The following is a 12311-nucleotide window of genomic DNA, read 5'->3' as shown; positions in this document are numbered from 1 at the left end:
GGTGGCTTTCTCTCATGAGAAAACCTACTGGACAAATACTTAAAGAGCTAAAATCCATTACTGACCACCTTGGCTCAGCAGCAACCCTCTGAACTTAAACATATTCTGCTTTGTGGTACTCAACTGTACTCTCATAAAATTAGCAATTTGAAGATAATATAATAAGTAGACTTTAACAAAAGGAAACATGTAGTTCTTTTAGGCAAAATGTAAAACTGTGTGTCATATGGATGCTGAAACTATCAAAATAAAGTAAAATAAATGAAACAGCACTATATGCAAATGACTATCTGATTCAGCCAATGAGGTCATTTCAACTCGCCACACCTCCTGGAAATGTCAATCTAAAGCAGAGACGCAAGGCAAAAGGGAAGAAATAAAGGGAAAATGGGACAAGAAACAAACTTTTAATAACCTTTAATAGTGAAAAGAAAAGGCAAGAAGATGTAAAAAATATAAACCAATGCACATAGATGTTAAAAATTGCATCCCTTAATGTAAAAAGTATAGAGCAAATTGCAAGAAGAGAGCTAATTGTTGTCTCTCTTGACGCTGCTAAAGCAGACAAAACAGTGATAAAGGAATGTGACATTCCTTTAAGAGCCAAATATAAAAAATATGAAGATTGTTGGAAGAAGGGACCAGCATTTTTTTTAGAACAAATGAAAATAGAAATGCAGGAATGGCGGAGTTAATAAAAAAATCCAAATAATGAGATTGTTAAAGTGGACACGGTAATAAATTGTAGGTACATAGTAATGAAACTTAGATTAGATAGTGGAGAAATAAGTACAGTAATAAATGTATATGCACCAGCACTGAAACACAAGCCATGAGAGTTGTTTAAAAAGTCAGGAATAGTGCTAGCTAGAGTCAAATGTGATATGACAGAGATTTTAACAATTTAGCCTTTATACACAAATTCCAATATTTTGTAGCTCTGTGAGTCACATCAGCAATGAGGACTCTGACAGTGTGGTTAAATTTGACACCAAGGGCAGAAAAGAGACCAGGAGTCTATGAATGTGCAGCAAAACTGAAAACAAATCAAAAGGAATTTGCAGAGACTGTTTTATGATGCAAACAGAAAGATTTGTATAAGGCTGTGAGGGGTACAATGGAGGAGGGACAATAAAGTTTGAAGTGGATATCTGGGCAGTGGTACAGTCAAAAGGGCTTTAAAAAACTTGAACTGGACGAGCGAGTGGGGAAGAGGATGTATAGACAAGGGTTGACACAGACAAGGACGTGTCCAAGACCAGACTGTGCCCAGGTGGAGACAATCAGACACGTGTTTTGGGAGCGCAGTAGGACACAAGAAGTGTGGGCGAATGTGGAAAGTTTATTGATCTTGGTAACGGATTTAGTTGTTTTGTCATATTACAGACAGACCTCAGCATGTGCGTCTCGGGAACTGCAGGTCTGACATTGTGGTCAGAAACACAGGAGCGCCGCAGGGGACTGTATTTTCTCTGGTCCTGTTCTGCCTCTCTGCCTTTTCTCACGGGACATCCAATTGTCTTCCGAGAAGATCACGTCTCGTCTCCCAGATAAGATTTTTTTTTATAATAGAGAGACAACAACAACAACAATAGTAATGTATTTCTTGTATGGCCCAAAATCACACAAGGAATGCCTCAATGGGCTTCAACATGCCCTGTTTTTTGACTGCACCCTTGAATCCTTAAGAAGACAAGAAAAAACTTCCCAAAAATTTAAAAAAACCTTGTAATTAAAAAAAATGGAAGGAATCTTAGGAAAGGCTATACAGAGAGAGGCTCCCTTCCAGGTAGAGTGTGCGTGCAAGAAGTTTCAAAGTATAACGTTGTCTATAGAAATATTATAGTACTAGACATTAAGCCCATTACAACAACGGGCGTTAGAACGGTAGTGCATGAACATTAGTTGGACCAGCCTATATTAAATGGCAAGGGACGTTGACCTCATTCTGTTTCTTGTCTTAATTTTTTTTTGTCAAAAATATTTTTGCAAGAAGCCTAAAGTAAAATAATAATAAAAATAAAATAGAAACGTATATGACAATACAGTAAGTATAATTAATATTGCCTTAGTATAAAACTTTGTAATAATCTGTAATACACAATATCTGAAGAAGATATTTAGGAAAAATTTTCTATTTTTTTACCTCATGAAATTTTTCTATAAAATTTCATTACAGACAACATTTCTTATAAATATTCTTTCTGAGTTTGGCAAGAGTTTACTTTGTTCAGGACCATCTACAACCTTGACAACAACATCTGGAAAACTTCTAACTCTTGATAATGCAATATATAACTGACCGTGGCTGAATACTGGTTCTGGCAAGTAAATGCCAACTTTTTGTAAGGTTTGTTCTTCTGAGTCTTTCTCTTTTAGCGTTTTTCTGACACTCTTTTTCTTTAATCGATCTATTTGCTCGTATTTTTCTTTGTCTTTCAGCCTTTCTTTTGTTGATGTTTACTTGTTGAGCTGACCGTTCTTCCAGGAGATGTTGCTTATATAGGATTTGATTGTCCGTGTCTTTTGTCCTACTTGACGTGTGCTTTTTTATTTTGGGTGGCATGTTGTTAGTAGATATGTCCGTAATATTTTCTCTTATAGTAATGGCTTGTACGTGGCTGTAATATGCGTCACTGTATTGTGTGCCTTTAAATTTCTCTCACAGTAATACTGGTTTGTATTTCCGTAAAATGCCTGTAATTTTCTCTGACAGTAATTCTGGCTTTGATGTCCGTAATATGACTTTAATTTTCTGTCACAACAGTGGGCAATCAGCAGAGTGTCCCCAGCAACTGATGTAATGCATGGCGTGCAGTTGATAATCGTGACTGTGTCGTCTCCCCAGCAAGTACTGTATTTTAATCTGTATTTTAATCTGTGCTGGCGTGTAGCTGATTATTTTATGTGTGGCATCTCCTCAGCAACGGATTTTATGTGTGCGGCCGCGCCTACCTAATCAGCACTCTCCCCAGCAATGATGTCTTTTATTTGCTTATCATGCGCTGCCGCGGCAAGGCCATTCACTGTGTGCCCAGCTTCCGGTGTGTGTGCTTTATTTGCTTATTGTGCGCTGCCGTAGATAGGCCATTTACTGTGTGCCCAGCTTCGAGTGTGTGTGCGTCCAAGGTGCCGTGCTCATGGGTGGGGCACGGTGCGATGTGCGACGCGGCCCCGCGCATGCGCACTTCACCAGAAGACACACACACACACGGACACCTGGACGCACAGCGGGCTTTTATTAAAGAGGATGATAACTAGTTAAATTTGGGAAGCATGATGTTGCGTAACAAGGGGACTGGAGGTCTGAGTTTAGTGCTGCACGTTCATCTCATCAACACACATTTAGAGATTTCTGAATAATGAGACAGATTATTTCAGAGAGGAGAAGGAATAATGAGATCACCTGAACATTTGCCTCTGGAAATTGATTTTGGGGACTCTTCTTTCTGTGGCTGCTGAAATTGTGTGAATTAAATACATGTGCAGGCTGACAGAGTGCAACAGGCATACGCAGAGTGCAAACATCCTAAACAGTAACCCATTTAAGGGTTTACGTGACTACATAATCAGATTATTCGTGGAGACATCTACCTCTGATAATCCAGTTTCTCAGAGGCCAATAACCTGAGTTGTCTAATCGGAATTTTTGATATCAGGTTTCTATGAATTACCGGGTGTGACAGATAGGGGGCGCGATCGCTCCCTTGAACTCTCAGACTTGACCCCAGACACCAGATAAAAGTCCAAATTATTATTTTATTTGAACTGCACAGTGCACAAAGCACCCTCCTCTCCACAATACTCATAAATAACACAATACTCAATAATAAACCAATCCACCACTCCCAGACACGTTGCCACCCTTCCACCCAGCTCAGCTCAACGCTCTGGTGTTCCATACAGTCTTTTATAGTCCCTGACCCAGAAGTATTTCCAATCCCCAGTCCATGTGATCTCCTATCACTTCCGGGTCAGATAAAAAGTCCTTTTTTTCACCCCAGAAGCATGTCATTCCTCTTGTCCATGTGACTCAGACGTACTTCCGGGGTGTAGGGCAAATAGTCTTTGTTCCTCCCTGCAGCATCCTCTAGCAGCCCCCATGGTATCCAGCAGGGCTGTGGATAAAAACTCCATTGTCCAGGATTCCCTGCTGGTCTTCGGGGCACCTCCATACTGCAGGGAGGGCTCCATCTGGCGGCCTGGAGGTATTGGCCAGGATAAACTACCGGCCATATGCCACACGGGTTATTGAAGTGCATGTACAGTAATCCCTCGCTATATCGCGCTTTGACTTTCGCGGTTTCACTCTATCACGGATTTTAAATGTAAGCACATCTAAATATATATCACAGATTTTTCGCTGGTTCGCGGATTTCTGCAGACAGTGGGTCTTTTAATTTATGCTACACGCTTCCTCAGTTTGTTTGCCCTGTTGATTTCATACAAGGGACGCTATTGGCGGATGGCTTAGAAGCTACCCAATCAGAGCATGTATTACATATTAACTAAAACTCCTCAATGCTATAAGATATGCATCCCGCGCGGAGCTTGATTGTTTGCTTGTCTCTGCCTCTCTCTCACCCTCTCTGACATTCTCTGCGCCTGACGGAGGGGCTGTGAGCAGAGGTGCTGTTTGCTTAAAAGATACTGACGCTCCTCTAAAAAAATGCTGCTTTATTGCGGTGCTCGGCATATTTAAAAGCACAAAAGCACACGTATTGATTTTTTGATTGTTGCTTTAATCTCGCTCTCTCTCTCTGACGTTCTCTGCGCCTGACGGAGGAGATGTGAGCAGAGGGGCTGTTTGCACAGAGGCTGTTTGCTTAGAAGATACTAACGCTGCTGCAACAAACTTAAAAGCACAAGTATTGATTTTTTGATTGTTTGCTTTTCTTTGCGAGCGCTCTCTCTCTCTCTCTCCCTCTGAAATTCTCTGCTCCTGAAGAGAAGAAGATCTATTTGCATTCTTTTAATTGTGAGAAAGAACTGTCATCTCTGTCTTGTCATAGAGGACAGTTTAAACCTTTGACTAAAGGGCGTTATTTCATGTCTAGAGGGCTCTAATAATGTTAACAGCGTGGGAGAGTTTATAAGGGCTTAAAATATATAAAAATAACTACACAAACATATGGTTTCTACTTCGCGGATTTTCGTCTATCGCGGGGGGTTCTGGAACGCAACCCCCGCGATCGAGGAGGGATTACTGTACCTGTAAATGTGCTAATAGGCAAAGGAAGATCTAAAGATGATGTTTAAAACAGACAATGTTCAAAAACCCAAATTCACATACTGTAAATCTAATATGCAAGTACCAAAAAATGCAGTGGAAAATAAAGCTTAAGTCAAAACGATAAGTTATATTTATATAAGAGAGGACATCACATGGCCACATATGATACAGGAGCCTTTAAGGACACTTGTAGTGTTAAAAATAAGATTAAAAACAAGGGGACAAAGAACACACAGACATGATGATGGGCTTCTAGCTGTTTTCTTTGATGTGGAGTCTCGCCTTATTTCTCATAGGATTGTTCCTACATTGAGCGAAACTGTACGTTTTCTTCAAATCTCTGTACTTTTTCATTCATACTACATTGTATTATATTTATATTTATTCTTTCACACCTACCAACCAAACAAGTTTTACAAGATCTGGAAATTTAGCCGCACTTGGAAATTCTGGGTGCATTCCAGCACATGAGGCTTAAAGTCATCCTAGATCGCGGAAATAATAGATTTAACTTCGGGGCACAATTCCCTGCCACACTTGACTTGCTACAAATATCTTCCTCCATTTTAATTTAGCGGGTTTTAAGACTTTTATAAAGTGTTGATGATACTTGAGTGTAATGTTAATAACTGTCATTTCATTTAAAATTTCATTTGAATTCCTGCACACATGTGGAAATTAAGATGTTGGTCTTACAAATTATGCTAATATATTGTAGCAGTGTTACTAGCAGTAAGAACTGCATCTCCCAGCAGTCCAGGTAGGGGCTGTTGGGGTCAAAGGTGGTCAAATAAGGTTAAAAGGAGGGCAGGTGGCCCAAAGAGAAAAAAACGTGTTTTTGTTGTTGTACGTTGTGTGTTGCATTTATCTGTCGGACTGCCTGCTGTTAATTCAGCCATATTTAACCATTGTTCTTGGATTGTATTCGTTTGTTGGGGTCTGGATCGTCTGTCTACCTGTGTACTGAGGACTGTGTTTGGATTCATTGGCTTTCCCGCAAGAAAAAGAGCACTCCTGAATTATCCATCTGTCTTCATACTTTCAGCAACTACCAGTAGGACTCTGTTTTCTCTTCCCTTTCAACATACAGATCACTGGACTTAATCTCGTCACCTCTCATTTGGTTTTTCCATGGACTTTGCTGTGTGGTGTTTGTGTTTTTATGTTAAATGTAATATCACCAAAGGGGTCAGGGGTGGTATTATTGTTTTCATTTAGTTAATTTAATTTCATTATATTCTTAATTGTTTAATGTTCCCAGCGTGCTTTATTTGGTCTCTGTTGTGAGTGTGTGTGGGTCGATCCAAGGCTGGGGATGTCCCTGGGATCTCCTCCACTAAAATAAATAAATCACCGTCACATTGACGGTGTGAATCTTAGTGGCCCCTTACCGCTACAATATTATAGCGATTTCTTGGAAACTTTATGAGAAATTTCACTTACATGTTTTCATTTTACCTGTCCATCTATCTACAGCCGTGTCCAAAAGTTTTGAGAATGACACAAGTGTTGCTTTTCAAAACGTTTGCTGATTCAGTGTTTTTAGATCTTTTTCACAGATGTTTTTATGGTTTACTGCACAGGGTGGTCTAGATATAATTATGCAGATCCAGACCATCTGGATGAGTTTGATTTATCCAGAGACGATTCCAGTTCGGCGCAAAGATGATTCTTCATGTCATCAGTCTGCACACTTCTCGATGGTCCAAGATGTTTCCTGTGATTTTCTATGTAATAAACAATAAGTTATAACGTAATGAGAATTACATAATTAGATCTGGACCACCTTATAGAATAATGAAAAGAATTTCATAAGATTTAAAGGTTTTTATTGACAATTACATGAAGTTTATGCAAAGAATCAATATTTGCAGTGTTGGCCCTTCTTTCTTTTTCAAGACCTCTGCAATTCACCCTGGCATTCAGTCAATCAACTTCTGGGCCAAATCCTGACTGATGGCAGCCCATTCTTGCATAATCTATGCCTGGAGTTTGTCAGAATTAGTGGGTTTTTGTTTGTCCATCCGCATCTTGAGGATTGACAAGAAGTTCTCAATGGAATTAAGGTCTGGGGAGTTTCCTGGCCATGGACCCCAAATTTCGATGTTTTGTTCCCCAAACCATTTAGTTTTCACTTTTGCCCGGTGCTCCATCATGTTGGACAAGGCATTGATGGTCACCAAACTGTTCTTGGATGGTTGGGAGAAGTTGCTCTCGGAGGATGTTCTGGTACCATTGGTGAGTCCATCGAGTGCATAAATTCATCAATCAATGCCAATGTGTTAAACGTGCAGCGTCGTGAGTGACACTAAGATTCACACCGTCCGAAGATGGTGATTTGTTTATTTTATTGTGGGGACCCCAAGAAAATACACAGTCTTGACCCGTCACGTACACACTCACACAGAGAGACACTGTTAGTGACACAATTAGTAGAAACATAACAATGAAATATATTAATCAAATAATGAAAAAAGAACACACAATATAACCAAAGACACGTGTGCCAAGGCCATTCCCAAATCCCTGACCTCAAAAATAAATTACATTAACAGCAAACAATAAAGACTAAAAACAAGGTCCAAAACAGTCCAGTATAGCAGGGGCAATTGATGATGGATGTGTGACTGAAACGCCCTGTGAACAACTTTCTGAAAGCAATGTAAAGTTTTGTCCTACCAGGTTCCTGACGCAGTGTGGGGTTTGAAATGATATTGGAGCGCTCTCTGACACGTACACTTATCTAATCAGTACTAACTCACACAAACACTTGGGCACTGGACAGCACATACTGTACATCCAGACAGAAACTGTAATCCAAGGTGGATTACATTAATTAAGTGAACTGTTTTGCGAACAATATATAAATGAATACACTAAATCTGTTAAAAAAAAATATTAAAATGTACTAAGCATCCATCCATCCATCCATTATCCAACCCGCTACATCGTAACTACAGGGTCACGGGGGTCTGCTGGAGCCAATCCCAGCCAACACAGGGCACAAGGCAGGAAACAAACCCTGGGCGGGGTGCCAGCCCACCGCAGGGCACACACGCACGCACACACACACACACACACACACACACACACCACTTAGGGACAATTTAGGATCGCCAGTGCACCTAACCTAACCTGCATGTCTTTGGACTGTGGGAGGAAACCCACGCAGACACGGGGAGAACATGCAAACTCCACACAGGGAGGACCCGGGCAGAGAACCCAGGTCTCCTAACTGCGAGGCAATGTACTAAGCAGTTATATGGAAATGTATTTTTTTCTTTTTAACAATATTTTCATCTTGATTTTCATTCTACTTTTCCAGGTGTTCTAATTGTTTAATTAATCTATTATTGACTAATTAGTGACGCTAAAGTAATTGCAGCCTTTCACGATTCAGTGTTGTTTGCCTGGGTGTCTCTTTTTTAATGGTCATTATTAAGATACATTGAAGGGAGCAAACTGCAAAGAGGAAGTGCAATATATAATGAAATCAACTAAAGAGAGTTAAGCATTTAAATCTATAGCAAGAATAGAAATATTTCTAAATGTCTTATAAATGTACAAATCATCACATTCACTCACACCCACTCGCTCAGTCACTCCAATCAACCTGGGCCCCACATTTCTGGAGATACAATGTTAATTTTTACATATACTACATTTCAGATAGATTATTTAAAAAAACAGTGAATTTTCCAGTGTGGCAGAAAAACATTCAGTGGAAATAGGGGTTAGAGAGATAATGATCTCTCCTTTCATTACACAGTTAAATGTAAGGATGTAATGGTGCTACTGGGGATTGAAACTTCAACTCCCCGCAGTCCCTGCAGTGGCGTTCATTGGTCATCTACTTAGTGTGCAGGGGCGGTTGGGTACAAGGAGGCCAGCGCGACATTTAAAAGCGGGCTAGGGATACCAAGTGAAGCAGAAGTATTTTGTGTTTCGGGTCTGAAGTTCCTGTCTGTCTAACTTTCGTTCTGGTACCTGTTGTCCTGGACCATCTCCTGTTTTGGGCTATGGTCTTTCTGGTGTCCTCCTGCACATGAAGACTGTCCAAGGATTTGTTGTCATCCTGTGAAGAAAGGAGCGCTCCTGATCCCATTCACCCATCTTCATTTCATCAGGAAACACCAGTAGGACTATCTTTACATTCCCATTCAACATGCTGATCTCTGGACTATCTACCTCCATCATTGCATTGCCGTTTTTCATGGACTTCATAGTCAGTGATTATTGTTGAGGTTTGTTTGTTTTTATTGTACATTGCCGTAAAGGGACTGGGGTGGGATTATTTAGCGTGTAATTATATTTTGTTTGTCAGTGGTTAATACATTCTTTAATTATTATATCATCTGCTTGTGAGTGTGTGAGGGTAGGGCCAAGGCTGGAATCTCCACCAAAAAAATAAATAAATCACCATCTCTTCGACGGTGTGAATCTTAGCGGCACCGGACTGGTACAAGGTGCGCCATTACCTGTGCCCAAATGAACAAAAAATTGTCTTGGCCCATGACCTTCCTGCCCCTGTTCCCCCCAACTATATTGCATGCTGGTTGTGTTTTGGAAGTAAAGCTGATGTCACATTACATGACTTCGAGTTATGTCAGACTTCCGACTGCAGCTGTTGATCTAATTGCCAGACCAGGTCAATTTAAACAACGGAAACATGCTGGGCATCTCAGATTTAGCAACTGCATGATGACTTTCCACATCACAGTAATGCTTACTCATTTTCCTGACATATCTTGATCATAAAGCATCACTGATTTCATTGTTTGATTGAAATTTTTGCCGGGGGGATGGGAGGGACAAGGGGGACTGAACTGGATGCAAACACCTGCTGCTTATACTCTGGCCATCTCTCCTGCTGGTGGTCCTGGCAGAAGCACAGCCATTTTTAGCTGTGCAGTGCATCTGTTTTTGAATTGCAGTGCAGGTGTTAACGAGGGACAAAATTCGTTGACTATGTTTCATTTGCTTAGTGGCACGGCGGCACCTGTTGCTTCGGTGGGGTCTCCAGTTCCCCTGAACCCCTCGATTGTTGTTTGTGAGTCATTTCCTTGCACTGCTTGATGCTTGGTGGGATGCCCAAACTTCCCATATCACGAATCAAGTGTCTGAGCTTCACTGGGGATAAATTTAGAAGATTGTTGAGATTTATAAAGGCTCAATTTCTATTTAAATTTTATGCACTGAGTTAAACACTTATTGTTTTCTTGCTATCGTCTATGAGGGAGGAGCGAAAGCTTTAGATTTGTCAAAAATTTCGATCTCCGGTTTTCGACAGATCTCGACCTTTTAGGGTACCCTGATACCAAAGACATCAATATCTCCATGATGGATGTGTGTCTGTCTGTGTGTCACAGTTTTTGGAGGACAGTCTACAGCTAAAATGGCTGGCCAGAAAGATACTAAACTCGAAACTTACGCCTGTTTTGAGATGACGATGTGCTGATTAGTTTTGGAGCCAAATCACGCAAGAGAAAGAGGCACTCTAGAGGATCCCTCAAATATCGAAATTCTTCACGTCATTTGCTATTATAATGACCTATTTTATGATGAGAAAGATCAGCATCAGAACGGTAAACAATTACTGAAATATTAAGAGAATAGTTCTTAGGGCGCAAAGCCTGTTGATGCTCACGCCCAAAAATATTTTAGTTCAGATTGTTCACCTGCAGTACTGTATGTGGTTCAATTCGTAGTTCAAAATTAGAAATATGACTTTTTCATCTTCAAATGTGATATTACTTTTGTAGGGGGTGCAAATATAAAACAGACATTTTCCTAGGGTGCTGGGCATAGATAAGGTTGGGGACCACTGCACTAGACTCACGAATGAGAATGGGGAGAGCGGAGGGAGTGATGGCTGTTATGACTGCATGAAAAAGGCGTTCCATTGGTTACACTAACAGTGCGTAACAGATATCTTACTGGTGGAATATTAGTGGGGTGGTGGGCAATGACAGCAATAGGGTTACCCAGCAGACACTTAGACAACAGCAGAGCTATCAGCCACACATGTTAGTAATACAGATCCATCTAAAAAATGTATCCATCAACATCACAAGAAAGAAAGTAGAGAAATGAGTAAGGATATTTCATTTATTTCTCAAAGTCAAGCAGTCTTACTATATCACTGTACTTGTCTTCCAAATGCCTGCAAATTTTCGTTAGCTAATCTTTGCTAATTAGTTCCATGCAGATCTACATTCTTTTAGACTAACGTATCTTTTAAGGAAGATTTCTGTCAGGTTAGTTTAGCCTCGAGTATTTTGTTATATGAGCTACACCCAGGATCATCAATTAGTGGCCTAGCAGATCTTGTCTGCATGCAGGTTTTCTCGGGCCCAAAGCCACCCTCCAGCACATTACATTGAAATTGAGTGCAGTCTGTAAGTGTTAGTCATCTACGAAAGCAGGTATGTGCAGAAAATTTAAAATGGGGCACGTGCTGAGTTCACGTCATCAAAGCACATGAGGCACCGGAGAGGATTCCCTACACGTGCAGCTTCAGCTTCAGAGTCTACACCTTTCAATTCATTTAGATGGCACCCTTTCAAAAGCAAAGGGCACAAACGGATTAAAACTGGTGCTTAGAGACAAAGGAGCAGGTGGGCTGAGGGTGTCTGAGACACCATTCACCATACATGCTCACTGTTCCTCTCAGAATTTTGTTCCAACAAAATACCAGGCATAGACACGTAGCTGATGTGTGCTTGGCTAAGGATATGTGATCTTCCTGACTAACTAGACTAAGAGTCTAAAGCTTTTAAAATCACAGCTTCTGAGCAGAAATAGTACTATTTATCATGGCCAAGAGCATAAAAATCTTTTTCTAGACCTGATAACATTTCTTCTTGGATCCAGACAATAGAACTATTTAGTTAGTGTTTGTTACTGAGACTCCAGCTTTCTTGGGGTCATCCATGTTTAGTTTCCCACTTGGAGGTCGCAAATGAGGCAATAGTGGCTTCTGACTTTCCAGCTCCAGCAGCATTTGTTTTGTTCACATTTTATAAACTGCAATTCTGAGGTTCTCAAGCATTCACAAGGTATTTCTGACTCGACAGAA

The 12311-nt window shown here is 40.6% G+C and overlaps 1 non-coding gene across 1 annotated transcript; it reads right to left on the bottom strand.

Moving 5' to 3' along the window:
* LOC120533145 lies at positions 1-60 on the bottom strand. Its single transcript, XR_005634442.1, has one exon. It is a non-coding gene; the product is annotated as a U7 small nuclear RNA (small nuclear RNA).
* Between the last annotated feature and the right edge of the window lie 12251 nt (positions 61-12311).

Source organism: Polypterus senegalus, chromosome 7 (assembly GCF_016835505.1).
Source record: "Polypterus senegalus isolate Bchr_013 chromosome 7, ASM1683550v1, whole genome shotgun sequence".
Taxonomy (NCBI): domain Eukaryota; kingdom Metazoa; phylum Chordata; class Cladistia; order Polypteriformes; family Polypteridae; genus Polypterus; species Polypterus senegalus.
Note: the sequence above shows the minus strand (reverse complement) of the source record. Positions and strands in the feature narration are given on the sequence as shown.